Below are 21,384 nucleotides of genomic sequence, written 5' to 3' on the forward strand. Positions count from 1 at the left end.
TATCTGATCAATAATTGAATAATTGGTTACTTTGTCACTATATAAGCTGGTGCAGTGAATTGTTTTTTGTACTCTGATGAAACCCGCAGGTAATCGAGCGGGTGAAAGCGCTTAGTATTTGTGGAATCTACATTGGTTTTATTACTTGTTTCATTGTCTTGGTGTGAGCAATAAACTCTTTTGGATGTCCAGGATATCGCCTTGTGTTATTAACATTTACGTTGGTTCTAATGTTCACTTCATTGGTTTTGTGCTGTTTCCTTCTTCAAACCTGCTGAAATATATGTTCAGGTTGTTCAGGTTTTCAGTGTTGTCCTCACACAAAAAAGAAGTGGACTTGTAATCTGTTATGGCCTAAATTCCTTGCCACAGTTGCCTCATGTCCTCACACCCTTTTTTAGATTTGTCCTGGCATGCCTGAGCTCATCCTTGTTTCTCTCCTTGAAGGCAGCATTCCTTACATTCAGGAGCTCATATACTCTACTTGTGAGCCAGCATTTCTCGTTGGCCCATGTGATGATGCACTTGTTGACTGTTACATCATCTACACATTTGAATATGTAACCCAACACAGAGTCTGTGTACTCCTCCAGTTTGGTTTGCTTATTTACAGTGGCTGTCTCTCTGAACGTATTCCAATCTGTGCATTCAAAGCAATCCTGGAGTTCTGATACTGCTCCTTCTGGCTATAACCTTATTTGCTTTTTGGGGGGCTTTCCTCTGATTAGTAATGGTCTGTACAATGGAAATGATATGATGGAGATATGGACTGAGTTGTCCACGTGTGAATGAGGCAATGCCTTGAATGACAGATTAAGACTGGTGTAGACTTTATCCAGTGTGTTCTCACCCCTGGTTGCAAAATCCACATGTTGGTAATAGTGAGGAAGGACTGACTTCAGGTTGGCCTGGTTGAAGTCGCCTGCTATTGTGTACACATTTTCTGGATTATGATTTGGCAAATCACTGATCTCCTTGCATATGGTAGCCAGTGCTTCATTTGTATTAGCAGTGGGAGGGATGTAAACAGCTGTAATGCTTGCACCATTAAACTCGCTTGGCAAGTAGTAGGGTCTGCACTTTAGTGACATAAACTCTCTGTTTTCAGAGCAGCAGGTGGAGATTATTTAGCAGTTAGTACACCATCTGTTGTTTACATAGATACATGCCCCTCCACCATATGATTTCTCACTGAGAGACTGTATCCTGTCTGCTCTGAATAATGAGAGCCCTTTCATATATACTGTACTGTCATTTATATTAGAGTTTAAGTGAAAATAAGAACACAGCAGTCTCTCACCTTATTTTTAGTAGTTAGCTCCAATGCTCCAATCTTAAGTTGTCCATTTGTTTATCTAATGAACGAACATCTGTTAGCAGCATGGATGGAAGTACAGGCATGTATGGGTCTGCCTTCAGTCTAGCAGTGATTCCAGCTTGAGATTTTCTCTTCCTTGCTCTTTCACATCTCTTTCATTTCCTTCTTCCTCTGTGACTGATGGGTGTCATTACTGCTTGTAAAAAGCACTTTGAACCATGGTTTAATAGAATTCCCAGTTTTTGTAGCTCAAGGCGTATTGTAGGCTTGCAGGCCCTGCAAATATCAGATCATCAAACCATTTGCACTGCAAGCTTGACTGTTGAATTTCCAGAAGTTTCTCACTATTATAAGTTAGATTTCAGTATTTTTGTGTCCATGGTTTAGTTTTTTTCCTTAAAAACTGACATAGAAGTAGAGAAATAATGCACATTTTTCTACCAAGCCAGAACAGCCACTGTCTCCCAGGGTGCCACCATTTTTTTTTTTTTTTACAACAACTGATATACTTTTAATGCAAGTTTATATACTACGTCTCTTTAAAAAAAGACAGTCTGCTTTATATTAAACATGTCATACAAATAAGGCTTACTGAATCATTAAATGTCATTTCTTTAACACAATAGCTTTATAGTGGTTAAAATGTTTTGAAATGTTTTCTGCTGTTTTTTAGAGATTTGGAGGGGTTTGGGAGATTGATGTGTAATACAGAGGTGGCTTGGATTCTCTTGTGAGTATTTTTATGTGAATTATAACTGATGGACTGTTCATTTTCAAGCCCTTATCATAAAAAAACAGAATAAAACAACAGAGTCATGAGCACTTTGGTGATGCTGCAGGAATTCTGAAAATACTAAGAAATGTCTAGGTTACCTCTTCCTGTCTAAAAGTAAATAACCATAATATTTTGTATTATATGCTAAGATGCCAGAGAATACAAATTACATAAGAAGCAAAAGACAATGAATTCCATTCTACACCACTGTCAGTTACTACATAGTTCTGAATGTTTGCTACTGATAGTATTCTTAACATACAATAGTACCCAGAAAAATTATGCTATGTTATAAACAAAGTATAAAAAATATAGTTTCTTAGCTATATAAAAGTTATTATTGGAATGTTATCAAATAATTAGTGTAGCATTCAAACTTTTACAAGTTAAACCTGGATCACATGTAACTGTCGTTCTTTTAATGCAAGTTTATATGCTATGCCTCCTTTAAAAGTGAGAGTCTGCTTTATATTAAATGTCTCATACAAATAGTGCTGATTGAATAAAAAAATGTTATTTCTTTAAATATAATAGCTTTTTAGTGGTTAACATACTTTGAAATGTTTTTGTTGTTTTTTTTTTTTTTTTTTTTTTTTGTGGTTTGGGAGAGTTTGCAGGACTGATGTATAATGTAGAGGTGGCTTAGATTCACTTTTGAACATTTTTTTGTGTGAAATGTAGCTGATAAACTGTTCATTTGCAAGCCCTTGTCATGAATACCAGCTCGAAGCAGCTTGATTAGAGTCATGAGCACTTTTGTGATGCTGGTAGAGTTATGAAAATTCTAAGAACTGTTACTTCTTCCTGTCTAAAAAGTAAATAATCATAATATTTTGAATCACATGCTAAGATGTCAATGAATACAAGTTAGATAATAAGTAAAAGACAGTGAATTGTATTTTAAATCACTGTCAGTTATTACATAGTTCTTAATGCTTGCAGTCTACCAAAAGGATAATTTACATACTAGCCTATAGAAAGATACATCTGATAAAAAATGGGATTGTGCTTCTCTGTTGTTGTCTCTTTTAATTATAACTAAACTTAATATTTCAAAACAATTTATTGTGAAAAGTTTGAATCTTAAAACAGACGATTTTTTCAGATGTTTGTTCAGATACAATTAGACATAACATTTAAGGAAAAAATAGGACTGATTCTAGCAGTAGTTCTAGATTAAAGAGTATGAAATATATAAGAGTAAGTATAAATGTTCTATTACATTATATTCTACACTAAGATTATAGCTAAAATATAAAACCTAGGACTATAGTAATAGGACAGACATAGTATACAAACAGAAATTGAAAGAGATCAAAATAAGTAAATATGTATATAGATAAAGAATACAAATATGTCTACAAGACTGGGAGGTTGGCATAGAAGTCAAGGTGCTCATGTTATAGGGACCAGATGCAGAGTTTAATTCTCAAATGGGGTAATTGGCTGGGCTTGGAATAGCCCACAAAGGCAGTTAACCTGGCACCAGTTTATGAACTTATGATCCTATGAAAAACTTTACACATAGTAAATAAAATCGAAAAAATATAAAATCATTTGACCTATAAATTAATAAATATGAAAATAACAACTGACTTACACCTTACAGTAGACTAGTTAGATAATGTGAGGTGCAGAGAAAGATGATTGCAGAGAGATTCAGTAAGGTCAACTTATAATAAAGATTCTGAGCACCTGTTTAACTTTTGTTTATCATAGTAACTCACTGAAAAGCTTTTTATGAGACCCATTAATATGAATCAGAAGCATAAGCTAAACATTGTTAGTTTAATGGAACATTTATGAGGTAGTTTGTTCATCTTTTTCAACAAATGTGGAATATGTTATTCCATGGTAGAATGTTTTAGGGTTATATCATTAGCTATTTTTATCTGTTTCAAAAGTTTTGTCCATAGCTAAAGATTTCATATTGTTATATATAAAGTATATAATAAGTTCTATACATGAATGTGATTGCATTATACCTTGTTTTTTTTTTCTGGTTATATGAATGTCTGATTTTAAATGCATAGCTAATAATATTAATAGATTGAATAATCCAGTAAAGAGGGGGGGGGGTCTGTTCAAATACTTGCAAATACATAAAGCTCAAATAGTACTTCTACAGGAAACACATTTACTTAATAAACATGTAAATAAACTTTCATTAAAGACTAGTTTGGTTTTATCAGGTTCTGGCATTCCAGCTAAAAGAAGAGACATCCTCATTTTATGGAAGAACTCACCAGTAATGCCTAAAATAAAATATACCTATGTTGATTAAAATGGTATGTTGATCATTGTTATAATTGAGGGGAATAGAACACTATATACATTGTTGAACTTTTACTGGATTCCAGGGGTTGGAGCTAAAGATGCAAAAGTTACTTAGACACTATAGACTATTAAATGAAACATGAAGTCATAATGGCTGGTGATTTTAATTGTATTTGATCAGACAAATATTCCACTACAGATAGAAAACTGAGAATCACATCTTCAACCAAACACTTAACACATTTTGTAAATCTAATGAATTTAAAAGATGTATATGAGTTAAGGAAAACAAACTCACTTCAATTTACTCATCATTCATGTAGATATGGAACACAAACAGCTATTGCTAAAATCTTTGTCTCAATCTGTCACATATCAGAGAAGTTTTAATGCTTTCATGTCCATTATTGGACCATAGTGTTATCATCTTTAATATTATTTTAAAAACTGACAATTTAATACATCACCTGACAATTTAATACATCACAGGAGATGACCAGCATACATTATTTAAAAAAATGATTCAAGGATTTGTATGTTAAAGAGATCAAACATTTCCTAGAAATAAGCATGAATGGTGAAGTAGCTGATATTGTCCAGGGGACTGACTAAAGGATTACCTAAATGGAAGAATTACAAGCTGGTATATTAGTAAAACAAGAGAATTGGACAAAGAATTGAATCCAGTACAGACCAAAATATATACACTAAGTTAAATCTAAAATCAAGTGACATTATCGGTCAGTCTGAACTTAAAAACTTAAATTCAAAATATGTTCAAACTCTAAATCATAATGTTTTAATAAACCTGGATAAGTTAAACTTCAACCATATTCAGTAAACCCATTAAGCTTGCATAAACTTCCTCTTAGATCAAAGAAAATGAATAAACTAAATCATGTCAAGGAAATTATAGGACATATAAATTATAAAAAAGAAAGAAGAATAGATATGAAAGGTATTCTTGAGGGCTTTAACGTATTTTATGGAAATATAAATAATAATATAAGCAACCCAGATGATTATATAGTTGAAACATTTCAAAAGGAAACTATAAATCATAAAATAACAAGTGAACAAATAGAAATATTAATAGACCATTCACTTTAACAGAAATAAAAGATCAAATAAAAAAGATAAAACATAATAAGGTCTATAGAGAAATAAATACAACTGCTGAAGTCCCCAAATCATGGAAATATTAACTTATATCACCCATTTTAAAACAAGATAAGGATCCTACAAAGAGTTCATCATACAGACCCATTTCACTTTTAAATGTAGACTATAAGATGTACATGTCCATTTTAGCTAACAAAACTAATCTACTTATCCCTAAACTAAATAGCAATTATCAAACCGGATTTATTTTAAATATATAAGTACAGGATAATATAATAAGAATACATACATTAAGAGACTATGCAAATAAAAATAAAAAAACATTCTGTCATTAGTTTCAATTTAGATAAGGCTTTTGACTTAGTTAATTGGTCATCCCTATTTAAAACACTTAAAGTGTATAATTTCTCACCTGAGTTAATTGCATTTATTTCTAAGTTATACACTAAATCTTGTGCTTACTTTAAAATAGGTTCTTTTCTTTCTAACTCCTTTAAATTTCAAAAAGGCACAAAACAAGGCAGACAATTATCACCTTTATTTTTTGCATTAACTGTAGAACTCTTTGCTAACACTATTAGATCCAATAAGAACATTAATGGTATTAAAATAAAAGAAGATATTTAACTAAAGATTCAGTTCAATTCTTTGCTGATGATGTTTTACTAACAATAGGAAATACAGAGAATTTATTAGAAAATATAATTAGTTCTATTGGTCATTTGAAGAAATCTCTAACTTAAGATTTAATAATAAAACAAGTACGCTATTAATTAATAAAAAAAAATATATACAAACATATTCTAACTTTAAATGGAATAGAAATAAAATAAAATTCCTTAGTATAGCCATTATGTCAAATAGTAAAGAAAAGATGCAAACAAACTTTCAACAGGTTGTTGATAAAATCTTAAGTTTAGTCACAAATTTAAATAAATGTTTCTTTGCCATGGAAGAATGGTTAATGTTTATTAAGATGGTAATTCTCCATAAAATATTGTTTGTCTTACAATCTTTAGTACTATCGCCACCAAAAAAAATGGATGAAGAAGATAAATAATATTCTACTTAATTTTTGGCATCTTAATAAACCAAGAGTTTCCTTTGATTGACGCAGAAAAGGTTGGGATACTGGTGGAACAGAATTCCCTGAAATTCAATAGCATGCTACTTCACCAACTGTAAAAGTTACAGAGCTGTGGATAAATTCATCTTATGATTCAAAATGGAAACAAATACATCAAGAAATATTATTAGTAAATAATAAATATATCAATACCAGTCATATGCAAATAGTTCCTAATAGCTACACCCTCTTCTCAAATTCCCTATTTAAATGACGTCATTTCCTCTTTCCAAATGTTCACATATTTGAATCATTGTATTAAAGACTTAATATTTTCTATGTTTCCAACTGCATATACAAATGACTACTTAGAATCCCATAAGTTCAACAAAATGGTAGTATTGAAATAACAAAGTAACTTAATTTATTGGCATCAATTCTTAAATGGTAATGATATATATAATGTTGAAATTTTAAGGTCCAAATACAATCAAGATTCTGAGAATTGGTTAATTTTTACAAACATTTAGAGACTTTGTGAACACAGAGATTAATAAGATATTTAACCTAGATAAGAAATTGTTCCCTAAATTATTGGAATTCTTAATAAATATCAGTAATAATGCAATGAAAAATTAATTATAATTACCACACATTTATGTAATTCTTAAGTTAGATTTCACATATTTAGACAATTACTATTGGAACTACTCCTCCAAAATTAATAATAAAGACTTCTCTGAAGAATACAAGAAAATAATATTAAAATCTACAGATAAAACTGCATCTTTATTTTATTGGACAATTTTCACTTTGGAATTCTTACACAGAGCTTTTGTCACTCCTAACAAAATTGCAATTATGTTTAAATCAAATAAAATTAAATGGTGGAGATGTGATTCTGAAATAATATATGAATGTGAAATCTTCTCCACTTTTCATAAAGAAACAAACAATGTAATTTGAGCTCTATGGTCAGATAGATGTAAAATTTCTAAATGTTTAGTTTTATTTAATGTTCCATTTCCTGAGATAATTCCAAAAACCCAAGTGCCTCTTCTTTGGTCTATTCTTGCTATAGCCAGAAAAGTAGTTACTAAAAATTGAAAAAGTAAAGTTACCCCCTTTAGTGGTGAATTTATTAGTATGGCAAAAAATGTTTCAGTAGTGAATTGCATACTATAAAGATGAGAACTTCTAATATTACACATTCATATAAATTGTGGCTTAAACTTAAAGACTTGCTTGAAAATATTAATTGTTGTTGATATGTAAACATTTGATGTTTTGTTCAGCTATGGACCTATATAAATAGTTATCTGTTTGTTTTTATAATTGATTTGTTTATTTATTGTTTTAAAACCAAATAAAACAGTAAAAAATAAATAAATAATTTGGCAGGAAGACTGTTGCTCTGCATTTCTTTAAGTTCACTTTCAGGCATATAAAGCATGACAACATAGATAGGTTATCCATGTCACATAAACTGTCCTGTGTAGAACAGACTAAGCTTTGTGTTGTGATGTGGGTCATTGTGGCATAGTGAAAGTTAAATAATGAGAGTTATGATGTGTGTTTTCTTCAAAAAAGTGCTGTTTTGGTCTAAACATACTGAATTACTTTGCTATTTATTATTGAACAGGTGTTCATAATAGAAGAAATGTGACTTAAAGAACAGGATATTTTTGACCTGAAATGTCTCTATTTTTCATTAAGAATAACAGTCTACACAACAACAGAAAATAATTGAGAGCACCTTCTCTGAGATGGCTTTACTCATAAACTCAGAGTCAATCCTAGAAAAAGAGAACTTCACCAACCACGACTTGTGAAAGTTCCCAACTGGTAGATTTACTGCATGACAGATGAATGAGGCATTTCATGTGAAGAACACAGAAAGGACAAAGTAAAGAAATGTTTAGATTTACAAAAGACTGATTGAGTATTTTGCTGAAGATGGTGACCTGAATAACTTGTAAGAATGCATGTCTTTTGGTTAAAAGTGAAGTCTTGTTTTCTTCACTTTTTTAATTTGCATACTTGCCACTGTAATTGAAGTCATACCTCTCAACAGGAGCAAATTCCTTTACTAGTTTTGAGGTCAAACTAATGGAGTGCTATGGATTCCTGAGTGCCCCCTTTAATTTCCGAATTTACCACTTTTTTTAATTTTTTTTTTTTGGCAAATGTTTTGCTGACGTCATCATGTGTAGAGGCGTGTGCAATGACATCTGCTTTGTGAGCAACTGCCAGCCTGCCAAATTGGGCTGAAGGCTCGAGGTGGTGTGTATTCTCTCTCTGACTGAGTCTGTCTTTTGTCTGTGTTTACCTTTTTGCATAAAGCAACTAAGACAGAGTCGGAGCGGTGGGGACTGGACTGGACCACTGAGAGGTTTGAGAGCAGCTGTGTAGTGCTTTTTTAAAATTAATTAGAGCAGAAAACCATAACTTCTACTACTTAAGTGCAGCAGTCAAGCTGCAGTAACGAGTTGATGAATGGGCTGGACTGGTCTTCTTTTCATAATCAGTGCACTGCACTGCTTCAGAGAAGAAATGGGAAAATGTATCCTATCTTGACCAGTTCTTCCCCTGGCCCTTGCTCCTCCAGGTAAAAGAAAAAAAGAATAAAAAGTGACTACTTTACTAGACTATGTTTCCTGTTGCTTTTCCTGTCCTTCCTAATCCTAAGTAGATGACATTCTAGGTGTGTGTGTGTGTGTGTGTGTGTGTGTGTGTGTGTGTGTGTGTGTGTGTGTGTGTGTGTGTGTGTGTGTGTGTGTCTCTGTGTTGTTAACTATATTTTACACTTTTGCGAAAGGGAGGAAAGGACTGTATTTTTATGAAAATGACTCCACATTTTCGTTGTCATCCTGAAAGTCCATGGTTTGCATGACATATAGCAATCCAACCCATTTGGTTTAGGATACAAGGCTTGCCATTTGTCTCTTGCCTGGCTGGTCATTACTGATAGAAGAGTATGTTGTAAAGCTACTTTTTTTTTTTTTTGCCACTGCTTGGTCTAGACAAAAGGTCTGATATTTTGTACATATGTTGGGCAAACTACATTTATTGTTTAGTTGTGACTGCATTCTCCCATATTTTTTCTCTGTGGCCATTCAAATCAGATGTCCGATTGTAAGGTATTCATGTCCTATTTATAACTAAAAAAGACTTATATTACATAGAAGAATTTTCCTTTGCTATTTTAGGAGAAGCTTTTGTAAAAGGCCAAATGAAATATAAGGCACAAAATGAGTGTCATTGTCCTCAGAACTATTGTTGCAGTTGCTCTTGGTGGAGGAAAAAAGAAAATTCTCTATTGCATTTTTTTTTGTTGGTGTTGTTATCCTGTACATGTCTGCTTGGGAATGATTCAGCAGGAGTTTACCTTTTTCCTGCTCTGCCACTTGTGAAGCTAATGTAGTGGCAGACTACAGACAGACGCTTACCTGAAAAAATAAAACAGAATAGTTGTAACATGCTTGGTGTGTCTGGTTCCTTGGAATGAAATATGCTTTATACAAAGCACAGTCTGACCTTTATTTGTTGCTACTTTAACAGTTATACATCAGAGAGTGAGAATGCTTGTTTACCTGCTTCACTACAGAACTTTTTAATATATTATTTGTGGGTCTATATTATTCTAGCGAAAGTGCATATGTGCGACTACATAAAAATCGACACATAATACATGAAAGCTAGAAATTGCAAATGCAAAATCAAATTTTTTCCTAGGGAAAAAATTAATGTGGCCATTCGTGAAAAAAACCTAAAATACAACCATAAACAGGTGGGGGGCTTTGCCACCACACCCCCAACATGGGGAGGGCTGTGCCCCCCACACACTCCCTAACTAAATATACCAACTCTGAGATCGCACTATAACAACAGAAAGGGCAATTCTAGATAGTTGGCCAACTACCTCCTTGCCTTATGACAAATACATCAAAACACTCAAATGCATTTTGATGTATTTGTGTCACTCTTTTCATATTCGCACAGAAGCACTTTTGTGCTTCAAATATAGACCCATTTTTTGCTGATTTTATTTTAAGTTGCTTTTCTATATTTTTGGTGTTTTTTATATATTTTGTCTGCAAATTGTAATGTTGCATTGTAATAAGCATACAGTAAAGGCCCACATACTTTTCATCAACAAGTGTCAGAGGATCCTTATCCATCACCTGAGCTGCCATTATATCATAACTATAGGATCTCAGTCTGATGTCTCATCCAAAGGACTGCATTGCAGCACTCTAGCATTGCCCCCACACTGCATGCATCATCCTACATAGAATGGAAATGCAAATGTACGGCAGGGGAATAGAACCAAGTGTAGTTTGACCTTTCCAGCAACAGTGACATGCATATAGCTTCCTGAGCAACTGAAACTATTGTTTCATTGAGACATGCTGATAGTGTGAGCCTGGACTGACCTTTGCAGGTTCTTAGGTATATACTTGGCTAATTCACTTGGTGAATTTCTGATTTCCTATCCAATGGTCAAGGTTATATTTGAAGAGGGTGAGGGCTGGACTCTGCTTCACCTGAATTCCAGAACATGGGGATCCAAAGTAAAACTTCTTTCTTTTGATTTACTTCAAATGCTGCATGTTATGAAGGCATTTTTCAAACCTTGTTTCACAAAATACTAATAATAGGTAGGGCAAGAGGTCCCTTTTTAGAACTTTTCTAATTTCAGTGTATCTGCCCTGAATTTAGTGTCCAAAAAGCAGTTTTTTTACCTTCAGTTTCATTAATCATTTTTAATTTTCAGAATGTTTATCAATACATTTCTGCATTCATGAACAATATAATAAAGTCCTCTGCTGTTCTTTTGCTAATATTATCAATGTGCACAAGCTGTGCATATCAAGCAAAGTCAACACCTTTTATAATACTCTATATGACTGTCCACAACTAGCCATTCTTGTGATTAAAGTGCCTGAATGATTTTATCATATTTTGCCTGTTCTAGAGTTTGCTTTTAAAAGTTAGCATCCCACAATTCCACTGGAGTCAGTGGGTTACATAATTATGTATGTAAATTTTACATTAATTAGCATACAGATTTTTGGCCAGTTGTACCAATTTTTCATGGGCCTTCGTCCAGATTTTTATGATTCCAGGTTGAGAGGTATGACTGAAGTGCACCACTCCTCTTTGTATTTTACCCTTGCACTAAAATCTATCTGTATGTATCTAATTCTGTCTCTATCTCTGTCTATATATCTACCTCTCTCTATATATCTATACAGCTATGCATATCTATATTTTATATATATATATATATATATATATATATATATATATATATATATATATATATATACACACACACACACACACACACACACACACACACACACACACACACACACACACCTCTCTCTCTCTCTCTCTATATATATGTGTGTGTGTGTGTGTGTGTGTGTGTGTGTGTGTGTGTGTGTGTGTGTGTGTGTGTGTGTGTGTATTGGCATGTACACAAAGATTCAGTACAGAAAGGGTAAGTGACAAATGTTCTAAAATGACTGTATTACATATTAAAGGCTTTTTAGCATTGGTCTCCAGCTTCTGATGCACTTAGCTTGCAATAAAATCTAAGCAAAACCTCACTAGACATTTGCAGAGGAAGAGTATTTGTAATGCTAATTGGTCCAATGTAGCTTAGAGCATGAGTTGTTTGTGGCTAACACTAATCCATTCAATTCCTAAAAAGAATAATCAAATAGTTTCAATAATACAGGAACATTTAAAACAAAATGATTGAAGATTGTGTAGTTAAATAAAATTATGCCAGCTGAAGGCTCTGGATATATTTTATTATTTGCTTGTAGTCTAGTAAATTTAATGTATGTAATTTTGCACTTCTACTTAATTTTTGCTCTGTCAGTGTGTGCAGAGTGCCACCCTAGGCAGATATTTTATACTAGTATTGCTGGATTCTAGACCATGCAAATTATCTTCACATCATTCCACAATTCTGAATGTTGTAGGAAATATAATAGCAGTCATTTGCTAACATCTCTGAAAGACACACAATACATGAAAATAAAAGTATGCATGTATGTGCCTGCATACCACACCTCCCCAACTAAGTTAATCTGTAGCTAAACAAAACCCATATTTTCTGACAGTTTTATGACACAATTTATTGCATTTAAGAAACCTATTCCTATACTGCTAAGGACCAGTAGTATGTCCATAGATACTAGGTTGCTTTATTTATTTATTTATTTTTGCATTCGTCTTGCAACAGATGTGTTTGCATGATGTCTTCTGACTAACAAACCCAGTAAATATCACAGTCATATTTTTATTTTATTGATATTATAGGTTCATAGTTTCATAGTTGTTTACTAGGCTAATGGCCCCAGGGCCTTTGTAAGCTTACCTATGCATTCTAAATCTCTGACAAGTTCTGACAACAAGGAATAGAAATGATTTGTATATCTCAGTAAGTTATAATTTCCGTCTCTTAAATATTCTAGCAAAAAGCAAAATTTTGCCAGGTGCTAATTGGCATCTACACATTCAAGGTCCTACTATTACTTTGCATTTATCGTGTTTAGCTCATGCATTGCATCTTTATAATATGAGCCAGAGTATTCAAGTATCTTGTCCAGAAACTTTTGTCAGAAAATCTGAATTAATCATTTAACTACATCTGTGTGTGTAGCTAATATCAGACTAAGGTGGGAATGGTCATAGCATTACGGCTGATCACAAATGTATAAAATATAGCCAGCCATTCCTACTACCTTTCAAGAATAAAATAAAAGTCTTGCCAAGCACTAGATCATGATAATTTCAAAGTTAGCATGGATCTACTTTTATACACTGAACATTTCCTGCCAAAAGATGCACGTCTAAAAAACACTCTTATAATTAATAACATCCACTAAATCCATATAAGAAAGTGGAAGTTTATCAATCCCTTTTTATGAGGACTGGATCAAATTATTAAATAAGCAATATGAAATGGAAGACGATGTTTCTCATATACAGACAATTTACATTTAACAAACTACATGGCATGACCTAGGTTAGTACTTTTCTCAACAGAAAAACATAAACTGAGTATGAATGGTTGCACTAATGATGCACAGAATGTAAGTCAAACCAGGATTATGCTTTACAGTTTATTAAGAGCACAAAATGAATGATAAAATTATCATTTTAGAAGATACTGTTGTTAGCAGTTTAAGGAAATATAAAACAATATTTAAATAGTTTAAGTTAATAATAATGATTTGCAATTTTAAATTCAAAATAAATATATATTATGTTATTTCATAAAATCCAGGATGTGTGCTTCAGCAATTGATCTTTTATTGATGGAAGACATTTTTATATAGTCTTATATAGTCAAAATGTCAGGTTTAAGGTTGCAGATTTGAATGCAATCTAATTCATGGGTTAAAAATAAAGAAATTATATTTTTTTATTATTAATTTATTTGTTAACTTAGTAAGTGTACTAGTTCTCAAACTTTTGCAGTAAGAGTCCTGGCAATATGGTAAAGAATAAATGCTATACAGTTGAAAGATACTAGCATACTCACACACACACACACACACACACACACACACACACACACACACACACACACACACACACACACACACACACACACACACACACACACACACACACACACACACACACACACACACACACACACACACACACACACACACACACACACACACACACACACACACACACACACACACACACACACACAGGGAGGGGAAGGACATGCAAGCTTCAAACAGAGAATGACCAGAAGTCAAAACTGAACTACAGACCCTAGAGCTTTGAAAAAACAGATTTTACCACCAAGCTAGCCATGTTCCTGTCATTCTAAACACATTTATTACTATGGCATTTTTCTGATTATATTGGTTTATTTATTTTCCGATGATAACATGGGCCTTTTGGTAATATTTCATGGCTAATTACTAGCGTCTTTTCCCTATTAACCATCACTTGGCTTCAAGTTTTTAGAGAAGTTACCTAAAACATTGCAGCTATAGAAGTAAATAGCAATTAGGAATTAACAAACTGTAATCTCCATAATTTTTAGTCTAGTAATATGGCAGCTATCAAAAACAAAAGCATTAAGGATGAAGTACTGATATAATATCAGGTCCAGAAACCTACACATTCCTACACAGCAGTATTTTATTTATTTATTATTTTTTAATGTGGTACAAATGACATTAAAATTGTGATCTTTAGGTCAAATACTCCATTGGCTTTGAATTTAGAAATGCAATCTAAGGACATATTGTATGTGAGTATTAAAATATAATACCCAGAAAAATATCCAGACAGTGTGTTTTACCATTTTAAATATGCAGCTCTTTTTTATTCAGGGACCAAACATATTCCAGAAAAAGTAACTCATATAGGCATAGATTTTTTTTAATCTATACAATTATATAGTAATTAATCTGGACTGTAAAGTGGTACATGACATTTCTATAGCCAAGTAAGGTGGGGATTGTTTTTAAATATGAGATGCCTAATGGTTAAGGTGTTTGCCTTACAAACACAAGGTACAGGGTTTGAATCTCAAAGGGGATAAATGGCTAGGCTTAAAATGACTTGCAAGGGCAATTAGCCTAGTACTAATCTACGAACCTATGAACCTATAAAGGTACTCAATACTTGAAATTATCTTGTTGGGAGGGTGGTTTAATGGCTAAGGTGTTTGCCTTACAAACACAGGGTGCCAGGTTTGAGTCTCACAAGTGATAATTGGCGAGGCTTAAAATGGCTCACAAGGGCAGTTAGCTTAGTACTAAACTATGAACCTATGATTTATCAATCTCTCAGAGGAATTGCTCCATGTCCTGCTTAACCTTTTGGTGCTCATAGGGAGGGTGGCCTAATGGTTTAGGTGTTTGCCTTACAAACACAAGGTGCAGGGTTTGAGTCTCACAAGGGATAATTGGCTAGGCCTAAAATGGCTCGCAAGGGCAGTTAGCCTAGTACTAATCTATGAACCTATGAACCTAAATGTTAGAGGGATTTATGTCAGATATGATTCTGAAATGAGAAAAGAGGAGAGAAATTGAACCCTGGTTGTGTATTCACCAATATAACTAATAATATACTACAGAACAAACTTCCATAACTTAGGTTGAGGAATGAGAGAAACACACATTATATGTTGAGAGCTTTCATCCATTATTCATAATAAGGCTTCATCAGAATATGAAAAATGTAAGAAACAGTCCAGTATATATTCTAGCAGAGTGGAACTAACAGCAATAAAAGTGTCATTCTTGTCATTCATAAAATGCAAAGACCAATAAAGCATCTCTATGGGGAATCCATTTTTAACTATTAATATATTTGCATATCAGGGCGGCCACGGTGGTGCAGTGGTTAGCATTGCTGCCTCACAGCAAGAGATTCTCCGGTTCGATCCTCAGCTGGGGTGCCTTCTGTGCGGAGTCTGCATGTCCTCCCTGTGGTCGCGTGGGTTTCCTCCGGGTGCTCCGGTTTCCTCCCACATCCCAAAGACATGCTGAAGGTGGATTGGACACTCTAAATTGGCCCTAGGTGTGCGTGTGAGTGTGCCTTCTGTGGAAGGTTGGGTGCCGGGCTGGCAACTCGACACCGTAAAACTCCACTGCCATTCAATGTGCGGACAGGTGATCCGCTGTGGCGACCCCTAACCGGGATAAAGCTGAAAGAAGAAGAAGAAGAAGAATATATTTGCATATCAATTATATCAAACTTATGCTTCTGGAAAATCTGAAGTTACAAATTCTTTAAATTAGATATAATTCTAAATTAATAATTTACTTAAAACTGATGAAAAAATCAGATTCTTACTCTGAACAGAGCTGCAGTTCTGGGAACTCCGTGAATTTGATTTCAGGATATATAAATGGTAAATGAAGGGGATTAATTTCACCAATGATGATATCGCCTCCCGTGGTAAATGCCTTCATTTTCTGTTCCTGAAGTCTGCAGCCTGTGTGCACCAGTGTGTCACTGACACCAGCTGCTATCATCAACATTAGGAGAACATTGAGAAAAACTGTGTTTATAGGTACCTGCAACAAGCAAACCTGATAGTGATTCATAGATGTCAATGTGTCAGACCAAGGGCATGGCAGATTTAGTTTTGTTATCCATTTTTATATCCTTCTGACTATAGGGTAGAAAAAAATTGCTCAAACTAGAAGAAATGGCCAAAAATTACGCTGAAGAAATTGTGATCATAAGAGGCACTTTCTAGTCCCAAAGTTATTCACTTATTATGGACATGACTAAATTAATTACATTTACCTGTTCATCAGATCTCCTTACCTGTTCATCAGATCTCCTAAGAGAGTTCTATATTATTTCATCAAGGTGATAGTTCATTCTGACACTTGAGGATAATTTAATTTATATGAAGCAATTTTATTATATACCCTAGTATTATAGCTTAGAATTGCTGTGTTGTTTAAAATTATGATGTCTTGCAATTAAATGTACACCAGAAACGTTATAACTGTTCAACAAAATAATTTTATTATGAAAATTAACAGAAGCCTTTATGTTTTGAACATTGTTTTATTTACAGCTGTCTGTTTTCCCATTAGGCATAATGATGGTTAGGAAGAGGCAAAAGTAATTTAATAACTAACTAAGATGGATAACAAAAGATAACCTTTTATAATAATAGCAATAGCTGAAAAAAAAACTGGTAAAATTTACTGTTCATTATTAAGTTCACACAGCCACTGATCTAATGTAGGTGAAAAAATAAACTCTTTCTCATTTCAGGAACAAGGATCTACTAAAGACATGCAGACAAGTGCAAGACATGTTAAAATTGTTGAATAAATCTCCTTGACCAGTTGTATTTAGAAAAAATGGTCTCCTGTGCCCAGGCCTTAGGGCATAAGATGTATAGATGTACAGTTTAAGCAAGGGTGTCGTATTTTATATTTTTGTAAATAGTATTTTAACCATTGTCTTCTATATTTTTGTAATTAGTTATTTACCAGTGTGTTTTATATTTTTGTAAATAATTACTTACCAGTGTGTAGTAAAATGTATATCGGTATTTTTTTCTATGTAAACTTTATTTTATTCTACACAATTTTACTTTTTCATCTGTTATTGTCCTGGAGCTTTTCTCCCCAGGCCTCTACTGAAAATGGACATATATCCAGTTAGATTAGCCCGGACAAATGTAAAATAAAAATAAATAAATAAATAAATAAATAAATAAAAGGAAAGGCATATCAGGCTATAGTGGCTGTTAGATCATGAGGTGGATGCACCCTATTAACAAATCCTTTGATATTCACTCCACTGTGCAAGGTTATTATCAGTGTTCATATAATGTTCTACCTACTGACCTGAGGTTAAAACATATAGAAGATTTATTCCTCATTTCTAAGCTTATCACATTATTCAATTTTCAAGTATGTTTGGCAAGGTCCTTTAGTCTAGCTGAAGATTTTCAAGCAATTAAGCTGGTCCCTGTATGGAAGGCTTCAGCATCAGATGGTCTGAATGCAGCATATAAGCTCCTTGCTGATGACTTTAAACTCCCCTTATAATGCCTCTATCAAGGCTTTGCTCAGGAACAGGGTTATATTCATCTGTCTTCCACACACCTGATAGGGATTGTTGTAAGGTTCAGTATTATATTACTTCTTTGATATCAGTATGTATACATGCATCATAGGAGACAGATAGGTTGAGAGCCTGCTCCTTTTTGTGTCAACTATGCAGGTTGGGTTTGTCAAAGAAAGATCTAGTTCTGATCATTTGAGAACTATATATATATATATATATATATATATATATATATACACTTAATGTCCAGGATAGGCTTAATCCCATAGAATGTTAAACAGTGTGGACATTAAGTGAACACCCTATACTTTGTATTATGTTTTGCTTAATGCCCATCTGTATAACAGTCAATCACATTTACGTCTGCTTAGTACAGTATGGATGTAAATGTGGTTGGACATTATGTGGAAAGACGTTGAGCAGCACACACACACACACACACACACACACACACATATATATATATATATATATATATATATATATATATATATATATATATATATATATATATATATATATATATATATATATATACATATCTATATATACACACACAATGCACCTTATCCAGTAGCAGCTATTTATGCTGACATTGAAAAAATGAAACCATTGATACGATGTCCTAAAATACTTGTGGAAGGTCATGGATTATATGCAATTATCAACTGAGTTTGTAAGGGTCTTTTTGTACATTGTATGCTTACCCATTTACTAGAGTATTAACTAATTAATTTCTTTTGCAGACCTTTTGGCTATATTGAGGTACTGAGCAGAGGTGTTTCTTATCCTCAGCTCTATTTTGTCTAGCTACTGAGCCCCAAAACATGTAGCTAAATTTGGTAAAGAACTCTACAAGAGATGTACTTTATTTAATATAGTTAGCTAAACTCTTTCTTTCTTTCTTTCTTTTTGCCAGTGATTGCGCTATACATACCCAGTACTGAATGTGCAATGTCCCTGTTTGTTTAAATATACATAGCTGTTTTTCATGGAATTTAATAAATTCTCTAGGTCTTTCCTGAACAGAGATACGTCATTACTATTTTTGACAAATTCAGCTACTATAACCTTCAAAGTTAAGTCCTCTAAATTATACATCTATTAATGTTGGGACCTCCCAAACATTTGAGCATAGTGATACATTGAGTCCTTCACAGGAAGACTGAGTTGAATTTATTTTATAATTGGTTGCAAGTATATTATGTTTGGACCTACTTCTGATCAACACTTAGACTATTCTTGTGTAGAATAGTCATTCTTTAAAATGTTTGTTTCTCTCCTTGTTATTTTATGTTTCCTACCATATTCCAGTTCCTCTGGGTTATAGATGACTTAGGAAGCTCTTTAGCTTTCTGGATCATTTCAACTGGCAGAGGAAAAAAAAAAATATTCAAATCACTCATCTGACACTCCACTACAGAGGAATTAGGGTTTGATGTCCCACATTGAAGGACGTATTATTTTGCATTTACTTTACCACATTGCTTTATGTATAACTTGACAACTCCTTTATACAGGCATCCTTTGTTGTAATCCAAGGAATTGACTCATAATGGGTAATAGGATGGTTTATGAAAGCCTTTCTAAGATTTCTGAGGCTGGCACAATATGAACAGCTCCTGAAATGCATATCTCTGTATTGGACTTTGCCTCATAATGAAATTTGGGGAATGGCTATTCTGATTTGTAGCTGTCCTTTTTTCATAGAAGATGGGGAGACAGCTAGTCAAATGGAATTGGAAAGCTAAATCTATCACAGGGATGGATAATGCTCCATACCATGGATTTGGTGAATGAGGCTTTATCTGCTATGTGGAACACAGTACCTAAAGAATTCTAGAGTTATTGTAGACTGTATTGTGCCCTTTTCTGATATTATCTTAAATCTAGAGTCTGTAAGCCTTTCTTAATCATTAGAACTAAGGTGGGAGTGAATGCATCTTTTAACAAGGTAACAGGTCTGTTAGGGTTTTATTGATTTGCAAACTCCTAATTAGCCTTAAGTTCATAAGGCTAAGAATGTTCTTGAAGGGATAGTGTTGAAACTGGTTACAGTGCAGGATGATAACTATGCAGCATCCCTTAAGGTAGGCACAGGAAACAACCACATTTGTTTGAGAAAATAGTTATGTTTTACATGGATAGCTACTTAATCCACAACCATTGATTTGGTAAAATATGTTGCATTCCCTCCAAATGGGCTTCTCTTGGTAGCATTCCAGACTATAGGTGCAAATGTTGGGCATATGCAAATGTTTTCCTACACCGGCAACAGGTATGTGAAATTAAAAGGGTTATGGTCTATCAAATATGGAAACAGGTCTTTTTTTTTTTTTTTGCTTTGACTAATACTTACAACATATTGCACTGGATTGTCCAACTAGCAGCATCTCTAAGTGGTTTTGTAACCACTGTGTGAAAAACCCTGTATAAGTTATCATCATGGGGCTTACTAATGTGCTTCATCCAGATCAGGATGTTAAAGCAATGGGTAGCACCTAAGAATAGGACCTCTGATGAGATTGATATGCCTTTACCAGTTATAAGCAGTGCTTACATTAATTTCTGCTCCAAGATACTTAGTTTGTCAACTGTCTCAGAATGAGATCAGGTAATTCTTCTTGGATGAAAGGGGTGCTGACAGTTTTGCTTTTGGAGAACATAAGCTTACGTTTCTGGTGATTTTGTTCCCACTGTCAATTGCTATTTGTCTGAAAATAGCATGTCTATCTACTATTTAAATTAGTATTTAGTATTTTATAATATTCATTCAAATGTTATTTTTAAATGTATGCTACCATTGCTGAATTTAACAAAGTACGAATAAATAAATAGATAAATAAATATTGTCAATTTTCTACTGTTCATTATTGTTCACCCTGCGACTTTATTTTTTCTGTTGCCCTGTTGTTGTGAATATTTCTATCTTAGCTGTATTCAGTTAAGGCAGAAAAATATTCTGCAAAAAAAAAAAAAAAAAAAATTCAACTGTAAAACTATTTCCTATACATTAAATTAATGCTTCTGGATACACAGCCTTGCTGTGTATTGCCATCACAAAGAATACTGCTATACATTTTTTCCAGTAAGAAAAACTAGATCATTCAACATATCTTGGGCATTAGAAATTATTACTTTATCCACAAGTTCCTTTTAGTATTAGATACACATAAGTGTATTGAACAGAAGCTACTTTATACAGCACAGATGGACTTCTTCAAA

Source organism: Protopterus annectens, chromosome 4.part1, assembly GCF_019279795.1.
Source record: "Protopterus annectens isolate FY-2018-M chromosome 4.part1, PAN1.0, whole genome shotgun sequence".
Lineage (NCBI taxonomy): Eukaryota > Metazoa > Chordata > Ceratodontiformes > Protopteridae > Protopterus > Protopterus annectens.